The following is a 13,416-nucleotide window of genomic DNA, read 5'->3' on the forward strand; positions in this document are numbered from 1 at the left end:
CAGCAGAATTCTCCAGATTACTTTTGGTTTGAGTCCAAATGAGAGAAAACTTGTGTAGCAGGGAATTTACTGCAGGAACTGAGGAGATAGGAGTTTGAGAAAAGGTAGGTGGTCTGGGATGACATCCATACATGACAAAAAAGGGTGAATTACCAACAGCTTCATGGAAATGATTGTTATGGGCGAATTCAGCCCATGGGAGGAGTTCCAGCCAATCCGCTTGGTGAGCAGACACACACATTCCTAGGAATTTTTCGAGCTCTTGGTTAGTCCGTTCGGTCAGGCCATTAGACTGAGGATGGTATGGCGATGAAAAGTCCAATTTAATGCCTAACTGTGAACAAAAGGATCTCCAGAACCTTGAAACAAACTGTGAACCACGGTCTGACACGATATGGAGTGGACAGCCGTGGAGGCGAAATATTTGTTTGATAAAAAGTTCTGCCAACAATGCGGAAGTAGGGAGTCCTTTGAGAGGAATGAAATGAGCTGCTCTCGAAAAACGGTCTGTCAACACCCAGATAACTGTATGAGCTTTGGAAGGAGGCAGATCAGTAATAAAGTCCATAGATACTTGAGACCAGGGTACTTCAGGAACAGGTAGAGGAATAAGAGGACTGAAGGGGTCTATGCCGAGGAATCTTATGTTGTGCACATTTAGAGCAGGCAGAAACAAATTATTTTACATCTTTCAGAAGTGATGGCCATCAATAGTACCGGGTCAGGAGTTCTCCAGTCTTCTTGGCTCCAGCATGACCCGAGAAGCGAGATAAATGGGCCCAGCGTAACAACTTGAGATGTAGATGTGGAAATATGAAGGTCCGGCCTGGAGGGCAAGTAGATTTATTCACAGGAGTAAGAGCCAAGACACAACTAGGGTCAAAGATGGGATGAATGTCCTCAGGAGAATCCTGGTCTTCGGAATGAAAGGACCTAGAAAGTGCGTCTGCTTTTTTATTTTTTGATCCCGGATGGAAGATAAGTCTAATATCAAATCTTGAAAAGAACAAGGACCATCTGGCTTGACGCGGATTCAGACATCGAGCCAAACGGAGATAAATTAGGTTCTTATGGTCTGTATATATTGTAATAGGAAACAAGGCCCCTTCCAACAGATGTCGCCATTCAGACAGGGCTAATTTAATAGCCAATAATTCTTGATCTCCTATACCATAATTCTTTTCTGCTGGGAGGAATTTGCGAGAGAAAAACCCACATGGATGTAGTTTCCTAGAAGCGTCACGTTGAGACAAAACTGCACTAGTGCCCACAGAAGATGCATCTACCTCCAAGAAGAAGGAACGTTGGCAATCAGGTTGATGAAGAATAGGAGCAGAAGAGAAGGCTGACTTTAGATGCTCAAAGGCAGAGATGGCCTCGGGGGACCAAAGCTTGGGATTGGCTGATTTCTTGGTAAGAGCAGTAATGGGGGCAATGATGGTAGAATACCCCTTGATGAATTGTCTGTAATAATTGGTGACGCCAAGGAAGCGTTGAATAGCTTTCAACCCGGTGGGCAAGGGCCAATCCACAATTGCTCTTAGTTTAGTTGGGTCCATTTGAAGGGCTGTGCCCGAGAGGATGTAGCCTAAGAAAGGAATCTGAGGTTGCTCGAAAAGGCACTTTTCAAGTTTACAGAAGAGGTTGTGTTCTCTCAGACGAGTCAGGACTTGACCTACATGCTCCATATGTGAAGGGAGGTCTCGAGGTAGATGATGACGAATTGATAGAGAAGGTCTTGGAAAATATCATTCATGAGGGTTTGGAATACAGCCGGAGCATTACAAAGCCCAAAGGGCATTACAAGATATTCAAAGTGCCCATCATGTGTGTTAAATGCTGTTTTCCATTCGTCACCTGTTTTAATACGAACAAGATTGTAGGCACCTCGTAAATCTAATTTGGTGAACACAGTAGCGCCTTTAATGCGTTTGAACAGCTCGGAGATGAGGGGTAACGGATACCTATTCTTAACGGTAATAGCATTAAGTCTTCAAAATTCAATGCATGGCCGGAGGCCGCCATCCTTCTTTTTAACGAAAAAGAATCCAGCGCTGAGAATCCAGAGGTGGACTTCCGGATAAAACCTTTTTGCAGGTTTTCTTGAATATACGTAGACATTGCCTGGGTCTCAGGAAGAGAAAGGGGATATACACGACCACGAGGAATAGGTTTGTCAGGAAGAAGCTCGATTCCACAATCCCAAATGCGATGAGGGGGAAGCTTGGTTGCCTCCCTTTAACAGAAGACGTCTGCTTACTGTTGGTATTGATGAGGTAAAGATGGTAATGACAATGCATTGGTTAGATGAAGAGGTACTACTTTCTTCAGACAGTGAGACTGACACCGTGATCCCCAGGACAAAATTTGAGCAGTATGCCAGTCCAGAGTTGGGAAGTGGAGACGTAACCATGGCAGACCTAACACAAGGGAATTGATGGTCTTTGGAAGAACTAGGAAGGATATTTTTTCCTGGTGCATGATTCTAATTTGAAGGGTGAGGGGAACCGTCCGGAACTGAATGAAGCCTCCTGGAATATTACTGCCATTGATGGCTGTGAGGCGTACAGGACGTTCTAGTGGTGTAGTAAGAATATGATATTTTTCAACCACAGTGGCGGCAATAAAATTACCGGCTGCACCAGAATCCAGAAAAGCATCCAGCGGAATAGAGAGATTCCCAAAAAACAGAAAAACAGACAACAAGAGGTTCTCTTTGTGATGAGAACTGTTGAGGGAAAAATCAAACAGACCTAACGGGTTCCCACTTGCTCTGTTTGGTCTGAGCGTTTTCCTGGACGCGTAGGACAACTACTGATGCGATGGGACTTCCCTCCACAATAGAGGCACAGATTATTTTTAAATCTTCTCTCTCTCTCACTTGGAGAGAGGCGGGACCTACCCACTTGCATGGGTTCTTTTGGGGGCTTAGCGGCCTCTAAGTTATGGAAAACAGGGCGATGATTAGGACACCGATCTGTTCCTTTTCTTGAACCCTCTCCTTGAATCGAAGATCTATTTTGACACACAATGAGATCAGATCATCCAAGGAAGATGGGAGGTCACGGGAAGCCAACACGTCTTTTATTTGATCAGATAGGCCTTGCCAGAACGTGGCCACCAGCGCTTCGTCATTCCAGCGCAGCTCGGAGGCCATTGTTCTAAATAAGATAGCATATTGTCCCACAGAATGAGAGCCTTGTCGTAAACAAAGAATTCCTGTAGCTGCACTGGAAAGCCGATCAGGTTCATCAAAAATGTTTTTGAAGGTTGTCCGAAATTCTGTATAATTTTGCAGCAAGGGGTCATTCTTCTCCCATAGGGGTGAGGCCCAGGCCAGGGCTTGATCAGAAAGAAGGGACAAAATGTAGGCAATTTTTGCCCTATCCGTAGGAAAGTTTCTGGGCAATAAATCGAAGTGAATTGTGCACTGATTCATGAATCCTCTACATGACTTGGGGTTCCCATCGTACATAGGAGGATTAGGAATTTGTGGGTACATGGTGGTTGTGTTAGCAGAAAACTCATCAGATGTCTTAGATTTATGGGAGGATGCCAGAGTGTCCTGAAAAGAATCCAGATGAGAGAATATATCCTGTAAGAACTGCATGAGACGATCTTGATTGGTCTCTTGTTTTTCCACTCTCCCTATTAGGTGTTGAAATAGGTCCTTGGTAGTGGGATCGTCCATGGTGTTCAATTCCTTTTTTTGGTCAGTGCAAACTGTTACGGTGCTGGTAGTTACAGGTCTGATAGTCAGAGCAGGCCTGTACACGACCAGATGCTGAGTCTACTAGGTTCAGAATAAAGAGGCAAGACACGATGTAGTGCTTCAAAACTTCAATGAAAAACATATATATATATATATATATATAATATGCAGATGATGATATGCAGATGTCAATTAGCCACGGCGGAGCGTGACAAGGTGATAAACACAATAGCAGTCTATTCACAGCACAGATGATAATATGCAGGTGTCCAATAGCCACGGCGGAGCGTGACAAGGATAAACACAATAACAGTCTTGTTATATGCACATGAACAGACTTGCAGCAGGCTGTGAATCAGTAGAGGCACAATAGAAAGAAAACAAAGTCTTGGTAATATGCACAAGATGATACTTGCAGCAGGGAAATCCCAGTAGAAGTGCTCCAGCACTAGGTAGAGAACTGAAACTCATACACAGGAAGACACAGGATACACAGGAGTCCAAGGAATCAGGCTAGCAACAAGTTGCACTGACAGTGAGCAGATGTCAGTGCTGAGTTTAAATACAGCAGGTAAAGTGACCACGCCCTGAGGGTGAGTCATGTGATGCACAGAAAAACAGAGCAGACAGGGAAAGTAACAAAACCTGGTCAGGATTGTTACAGTGTGTCTCTAAACCTCTTCTGACATTGCTTAAATGTTCACCTATCCTTTTCTTTAGTGCTCTAGTGGTTTTACCTACATAGTATAGACCACATTTGCATGCTAAAATATAGATGACGTTCACAGAATTACATGTAATAAAACTATTAATGGTATATTTTTGACCGTTTACCATGAACTCTGTGATTCTATTCTTGGGATTATTTTTGGCAGTGTTCTTACATGCCAAACAAATACCGCATCGAAAAAAACCTTTATTTTTATTAATACTTATATTTTTTTCGGAGAGAACACCCTTTACTAGATGGTCTTTTAAATTCGATGATCTCTTATATACGAATTTGGTTAAATCTCTGCTAAAGCATGATCCTTCAAAAGGATCCCCCAATTTTTGCGGACCACCTTCTCAATTTGTTTATGATTTTGGTTGTACTTAGTGATGAAGAGAACATCATTTCCTTTACTCGGTATCTTCAATTCCTTTTCTGAGTGTATCAATTCATCTCTAGTGATTTTAGACACTCTTTCTTGGGCATTATCTAAAGTTTTCATATCATATCCTCTTACGGAGAAATTATGTTTCATTTTCTCTAATTGTTCTGTAAAAACTTCCTGTTCAGTACAATTTCTCTTCAGTCTCAAAAATTGGCTGTATGGTATACTTTCCAGCCACTTTTCGTGATGTTGGCTATCCCTAAATATATAGGAATTCATATCGGAATTTGGAATTGGCATGTTGGAATTTAATGCCTTTTATTGTCATCTTTAATGGGACTAAAATTGCCCCTTTTTTATACAATATCACGCTAGATCTGTCTTTCTGTTGTTTCTATGGTTTTAATGTATTGAGAGATACTACGAAGAAAGAAATACTTACTGGCAAGATAATCTATGATTACCTAAGAGGGGACAGAAAAAGAGAGAAATAAAGAACTTGCTACATGCCCATCACTCACTACCCTCTGGTAGGAATTTATTTCTTACTTTATACATGGAGGTGACGGTGAGGTGAAAGTCACGAATATTTCTGTCCCACGAGTGACCATCTGTTATATCTCCAGCATTGAAGAGATTTTATATGATATTAAGATATAGACGGTTGTTTTGCAAATTGGACTTATTTTATATTTTGATGTTTATTTTATGAATATCATCATGTATTTTTATGTGTATGATTTTGTTTTTGTTTGAATGTATTATTATTGAAGAGACTTTTTGGGTAGCTTTTAGCGCTGAGTAATCTGGATATCTATATTTCTACATAGTTTATCTAGCCTCCAGCGTTCCTGATACTCATATAGTATCCTGCTTGTTTGACTTCTGTTACTGACCCGGCTTCCTGACCTCGCCTTTGGATTCTCCTTTTCTCTTGTCCTGCTACTCTGGTTTGACCTCGGCCTGCTGACTATTCTCTTCCTCCTGATTTGGTACCTTCTCTGCCCGTATGGATTTGACCCTGCCTTTACGACTATGGATTTCCCTGTTACCTCGCAAGTAGCTTCCTGGGAGGGCCGTGACCTGCACGTCGCTCGCCGCGAAGTCCAAACTCCCTTGCGGGGGTCCCTGGTGAATACCGGCGGCGTGTTAGACTCCGCGCCTCCTTGTGTAGTAGTGCCAATACTTGCAGGTACTGAAGTCATCTTTGTGCCACTGAGCCAGAGGCTAAGACAGTTGTCCATCATGAAGTTGTAGTTTTCATGTTCTGTGTTTCTCTCATCACAATCTTTTTTCGGGACGGTCAATTCTTTTGATTGTTGACAGGTGACAGAGTAATTCAGGTGTTCAGGTAATGATAATGAGGTATTGGGGATGAAGGAGAAGTTAGTAGCATAATCGGTCCAGCCAATTACTCTATTTAATTATGGGGTAAAGGAAAATTTGGAAAGCTTGGAGAAAGTGCGATTGGCTATTGTCTGAGTAGCATTACGTCCGTAAGTACGTTGACCACATAGTTGAAGAGAAGTACACCCAGCGATGCCAGTCCAGTAATATTCGGACTTGAGCGGGCATCCGGTTTTAGACCAAACAAAGTGCTGGGCGTGCCCTCACACGCCTCATTGATTATATCAAGTAGGACTTTCTTTCCGCAAACAACCTGTTGGATCCTCTTCAGTCTGGCTTTCGTTCTCAACACTCCACAGAGACTGCGCTGACCAAGGTTGTTAATGATCTGATCACTGCTAAGACTGAACGCCATTACTCTCTCCTAATTCTCCTTGATCTCTCGGCTGCATTTGACACCGTTGACCACTCTCTTCTCATACAAACGCTGCAATCCCTAGGTCTTCAAGACACAGTTCTATCCTGGTTCTCATCTTACCTCTCTAATCGCTCTTTCACTGTTAATTTCTCTGGAGCCACATCTGCTCCGCTTCCCCTATCAGTTGGAGTACCACAAGGCTCAGTCCTAGGTCCTCTGCTGTTCTCTATCTATACCGCTTCTCTTGGAAATCTAATAAGTTCCTTTGGCTTTCAGTATCATCTCTATGCGGATGATACCCAAATCTATCTATCCTCTCCTGATATCTCGACATCTGTGTTGTCCCGTGTAACTGACTGTCTTTCTGCCATTTCATCTTGGATGTCCTCTCGTCAACTCAAACTTAATCTTTCTAAAACAGAGTTAATAATATTCCCACCCGCCAACAAGAGCATACCTGACATTTCTATCTCTGTTGATAACATGACCATAAATCCCACCCCACAAGCTCGCTGCCTAGGTGTAATCCTTGATTCACGCCTATCCTTTGTTCCCCACATTGACTCTATATCTAAATCATGTTACATACATCTAAAGAACATTTCCAGAATCCGCACATATCTCACACAAGACACTGCTAAAACCTTAATTCATGCACTAATCATCTCCCGCATTGACTATTGCAATTCCCTCCTTACTGGTCTTCCCAAAAACAGACTCAAACCCCTAAAATCTATTTTGCATGCTTCGGCAAGACTGATTTTCCTTGCAAATAGCTATTCCTCTGTTGAATCACTCTGTATGTCTCTACACTGGCTGCCTGTCTTCTACCGAATCCAATATAAAATACTTTTACTAACCTACAAGGCCATCAACAAAGCTGCACCAACATACATCTCCTCTCTTGTCTCAAAATATCTCCCAACTCGGCAACTCCGTTCTGCAAAAGATCTGCGTCTCTCATCCACCCTCATTACATCCTCCCATTCCCGGTTACAGGACTTTTTTCGGGCTGCACCCACTCTATGGAACTCTCTCCCTCGCACAATAAGACTCTCCTCTGTTCTACAAACCTTCAAGCGTTCTCTGAAAACCTACCTATTCAGACAAGCTTATAATATTCCTCAACCACCATCTTAACCTCACTACCTTTAGCCTGTTACACAATTTCACACAAGACAACTACCCCCGGACCAACATTGTTGTGTGACAGGATCATTTAGCTTATGAGTCACCCTACCTTTGCAGTCTGGCTGGGCCAAGATGCAAAATGTATACTTAACCTCATGTGTCAATCTCCCATTGTCCCATAGATTGTAAGCTTGCGAGCAGGGCCTTCTCACCTCTTTGTCTGTTTTACCCAGTTTGTTTATTAGTTTATTACGTTTGTCCCCAATTGTAAAGCGCTACGGAATATGTTGGCGCTATATAAATAAATGATGATGATGATGATGATGATGACTAGTTCTCTTTCCACTAAATATTCTTGAGGTACTCGAATTATGGGTGGGAGGTCACTAGGGGAAAAGTACAACTCCTAGGTCCCTTAATTTGGAGTCTCCCAATATTTTGCAAGCCGATCACTGTTTCACGTACAAAGAAACCTGAGTATTGGGAGACTGGGAAGAACGAACAGGCAATAGCCTGCCCACAAGTGTTGATGAAAAGAACTGATGACATTATTAGAAGTGTGTATATTAACGCAAGCTGAAGGAGATTGTATATGGCATTATTGATAGACATAAGATGATGCTCTGAGCTTAAAGACATGCGTTGGACAGATGAACCTGTGAAACTTGAAGAACTAATAAGAAGTATTGACTGCACCAGGTGTACCATTAAACCTCCTCTAATTATATGAATACCTCTTTCATCATTGATGTGGTGTAAATAGCTAGCAAGGAGGGGTGCACCCGGTCATAACGTTGGGTAACCTTTATTTAAAGACAAGAGGGAAAGATGACCAAATGGGGCACTCATAAATGGATATAAACACATATATTGTAATTATATTATATGTTGAATGTAATAAAATCAATCTTTATTCGTAACTGATTAAAAACAATTATCTAGTAGCGAAATATTTAAAACATGATGATTGAGACATAAATTGATGTGAACATAAATTCTGTTAAGATAGACAAAAATTAATTGTCTAGCCGCGAGGCTACTCATGTATCTTAGGACTTATTTAAATAAATTCTATAATAGATCCACCTTAATTTGATATTGCAAACTCCTGACCTAGAAATTAATGCTTTGTATTGCTTCTGTTGTTGCACCTTTATGATATATTCTCATAAGTAGAATCCAGCATTAGATGATATAGATTCCTATTAGCCCTTAAGCACCTTTCTAGGTAATAATAATTTTAACAAGCTCCTAATAATCTGCTCGTGGATTTATAAGGTTAAATATCTTATAATAAGGACCCTATTAACTTGCAACATATGAGGATGATCGCTGATCATATCCTAACTCCCCTCCTTTATGTGATGCCAATTGAGAGACATCAGAGGAGTTAATAAGAATAGCCTAGAGCTATATAGTAATTGACCCTCAAGATTAAACTGTCTATATATATTGATCATGTGGGAAAGGTCATATAGAGCTATCTATTCCACCGCTTAGCCTCTAATGCTGACCGCTATAAAATCAATTCTATCTAATGCTGCAGAAGCATACACTAAATTAAATGGTTTAGGAGTTTGTACGAGTAGCGAGCGCGGCGTCTGCCGACGCGCGTTTCGCTAGTAACTTTGACAAGGCAAGCCGATAGTGGAGTATATAAAGGAGAGAGCCCTCCCCTCCAATGACGTGATACTTGGCAACGTTGTAGCAACCATAAGGTTGCAATGGATGGACTCCGGAAAATAATTATTGAAGTCTACTCCCCTTTGATGACAACTTCCTTAGTAACGCTATAGCAACCATCAGGTTGCTGATTGCAGATCTTTTTAGCGATATCACTTCATTGTTTAGGGAATAAAGAAGGAGGAAACATTAGGCTGCTAATCCTCTCATATTTGATAACAGTTAAAGTGGAATGCACTGTACATATAATAAGATCTCCTCCGTGATTAGATAAATAAACTTAAATAATTCAATAATACACCTGGGGGTATATAACCCTAATCAGGGTTATATACCCCCAGGTGTATTATTGAATTCACTGATCCTTCACTGATCCTTCCCCTTAGACAGCAAAATAAGGGCGGAAACCCTCATGGAGGGAGGCAGGACGGGAATAGTAGATGGGTTATGGGGAAGGACCAAACAAGACGGAGATGTAAGGACAGTACCTGAGCCAGCAACCAAGGGAAATACCTCCCGAGCCGACCCAGAAGGGATCAAAGCAGACACAGGGGCAGGAGAAACAGGAAGGGGGGCCAGATCTGGATCAGGGTTGGGAACAGGAGTGGGGGCCAACTCTTCCACAGAGGGAGGACGCTTAGGGGGTAATGATTTCAGAAAGGCCCTCGGGACTTTAATTTGTCTTTGGGCTTCTTTTAGACCGCTATATCACTTAGGACTTGGCTGGCTCGCTTCCTTCTCTTGCTGTTAGTACTTTGTCTAAGAACTAGATCTCCCTCATTTGTTCTTACAACCTCCCCCTCCTCTGATTTCTCTCCCTCACTAGACAAGAACTGGAACTTATTAGATAGAACCAGGTTTTTTCTTCTTTTCCATTTATTCTGCCTAATACTTTTTTTGGGCTCCACCCATTCCTTGCCTGCGGATGAAACTTTAGTACTAGGACCAGGCTGCTCAACACTCGGCCCATGTCGGGAAGGGAGGATCAGACAGCGGCTCAGTGGATACTAGCTCAACTGCGTTCCCAAACCCTCACCCCTCTGCGCCTCCTCTACCCCCTCAGTGGCATGTACCAACAGCTCATCAGCTATTTCTGTGTTATGGAATGCAATAGGGCATCTGCTGAAGGGGTTGCCAATTTTCCCACACAAGTTACATCGAATTCTGCTACAGGAACGGGTTTCGTCCCCAGCGTCCCCACAATGCCCACACTTTTGATGCGGGCAATTGGCGCTGAGGTGGCGGAAGTCACCACAGCGGTGGCTCATCCTCGGCTGACCCAGATAGAAACACTGAATCCTGTCTCTCCGCTGGAAAGCAGCACTTGGAATATGGACCAGACCAGCCTCCATGCACCGAAGGTCTACCCTAAAGGAGCACCCACCACCCCAGACATCATGGCTTGGGTCACTTTCACAATTGGGGACACCAGGCAGACGTACAACCCCACCCAAATGACTAAGTCAGCTGCAGGGATAGACTCATTTCTGACCAGGGTGGTAATCTTGACCTTTTCCTGCTTTGTGACAGCTTTAAGATAGCTTTAAAATTCGCCCACGGATCCCGTCCCCTACACCCACCCCATCGGCCCCAGAATGCCTCCAGCCTCTGATACGTCATAAAGCTGACGTCATACTCTGGGGTCCTGACGGGTTGGATGCAGGCAAAGAGATCCGCGGGGACAAAGCCAAAGGATGAAAAAATACCTTCAGAAAATTGCCTCTAATTGGGGGTTCTTTTCCCATGTACCTTAGCTGTACAACATTCTTTCTCTTGGGGGGTTGGCCTGTGAGAGACAGGCCTCCAGACTGAGAACCCCTAGGAAGAGGACCACTGGAAGGAGGCACTACAGGTCTTTGTGCACCCTTTACCAAACGGGCATAAGAAATTGGCCCCGGAACTGGACCTACTGAACCCTGACCGTACACAGGGGGCACCAAACTAATTGAGGGGCAAACAGGGGTGACCAGCCCGGGGCCAGTCCGAACATCAGGGTTATGCCTTACCACGGCGGGCGAAACCGGACCCCCCCCCGAGCACTAATACCGGACTTAGCTTGATCCCCCAGACCCTCCCGGATCCTCTCCGCATTTTCCTTTTTCACTTGATAGATTCGGACCGCGGCCTTTTTAACCCTCTCTGTCACCTGGAGGAGCCCGTATATAGTGTCAATTAATTTTCACTGTGCCGGGCTCAAAGGTATTCCAATACAGTTATCAATAGGGCCGATCTGACCTGCAGATATAGAATCCTTACTGCACTCAAGGGGGCTAACTGTACATACAGCCATACTATTCACATTAGCGAGCGCCTCAGCACTGGGGAACGAAGAGCTAATGCTAGCAAACACATCAGGTTTAGGAGTAGACAATCTACAGTTATTGACTCCTGCACCAACCTCTGATACTGTAGAAGTAGTAGTGGGGAACAACATATCAGTGCCTGTTTTAAACTTAGCAGAGATAACATCAACAGTAGACATGGCATCAGAGAATTCATTACCATCAACCTATTTCACTGGCATTGCATTACCTATATCATTCATACCTGCCTTCCGGAGAGGGGAGCCTGATGTTATTGTATCCACCTCCAGCCTTGGGATACCCGTAGCGGGACTGCGACCGGAAGTGACGCCGGAGGTAAGACCACCGAACCAGCCGCAATAACTACGTCCGATGCAGCAAACACCCCGGCACTGACTACAGCCCCCACAGGCTCCTTCACGTGGCGGCTCCTTCACAGCCGGCTCCCACTCCTGTCTCCTGATCTTATCGTATATGGAGTCCCCCGCCCCCGCATCAAAGGGAGTACCCATCGCTGGGTTGGCAGGCAAACATGACAGATCACTGGCCAAAGCATCCACACGGCAGAACTCCATGCGTCGTAGCTGTTTAGGCAGACATTGCAGATTTTGCTCTTTCGGTGACATGGTAGCCTCAAGTTCCTCTATCTCCAAACGCATAATTACTCTATCCGTGCTAAAAGCCCGATTGCTTTTTTTTCCAGAACTGATATTTGTCTCTTTAACCTCGCTATGTCAGCATTAGCCACTCTTGACATTCCTTGGTGACTGGCTCTTTAATCTCCCCCTCTGACCCTGGTAAGGCGACACTTTCAGGATCCACTAACAGGCTGTCCTGGATCTCCGCTTGCGGGAACACCGGATCACACACACCAGTTATATTTTCACAGGTCTTATCAGGTGGCACCTCGGATGCCGGGGAGTCCGACATGTTAGATTGCACAGATGGGCCTCCCATGGTCCCCGGTTGTGTAGTCACCGGGACCTTTTGACAAGAATCACATAGAGTGGAGTCCGACATGTTAAACTGTACAGGCAGGCCTCCCATGGCCCCCGGTTGTGTAGTCACCGGGACCTGTTCACAAATATCACACGGAGGGGATTCCAACATGTTAAATTGCATAGACCACGCCGGATTCACTTGCTTGCCCCACCATGTTTGACTTCACAGGCGGATGTTCCATATTGGCACCTAGATGCCTCACTAGTGCCTGTTTATGGGTTGAGTTTCCAGATACAGCCTCCCCTGTATTCAAGTCCATATAGGGGGGACATTCTTCACCAAAAGTCATAGCAAGAGGACCCACGATCTCCCCCATAGTGTTGCTTGGGGGGGACATCAGCTGCAAGGCTGGCAGCCTGATTGTGGTTTTCCATGCTGATGGGGTTATCAACCGTGCTGGCCAAGATCTTTTGAGGCTGCGGTTGGGAAAAATTTACCCCGAGTCCAGAACTTTTACTCTCCGCAGGTCTAATAGGTCTGGAAGCATGGGGGCTCTCCTCCTCGCCTCCCCCAGGATCTTCCATTCTTGCTGGATCGAATGAAAGTACTAATCTGGCTTTACAGGAGCTCTCCAACACACAACCTACTTGATGGAATTCCCCCCACTGTAATGCTCTAACAATATTGGTGGCGTTATCAGAAATGACATATCCTGAGGAGAGTCCAAGCAGGATTAGCCATGTTGCAATGACATCCCTTAGTTTTTGTAGCAGATTGTCAGCT

The sequence above is a fragment of the Mixophyes fleayi genome, chromosome 6, assembly GCF_038048845.1.
Source record: "Mixophyes fleayi isolate aMixFle1 chromosome 6, aMixFle1.hap1, whole genome shotgun sequence".
Classification (NCBI taxonomy): Eukaryota; Metazoa; Chordata; class Amphibia; order Anura; family Limnodynastidae; genus Mixophyes; species Mixophyes fleayi.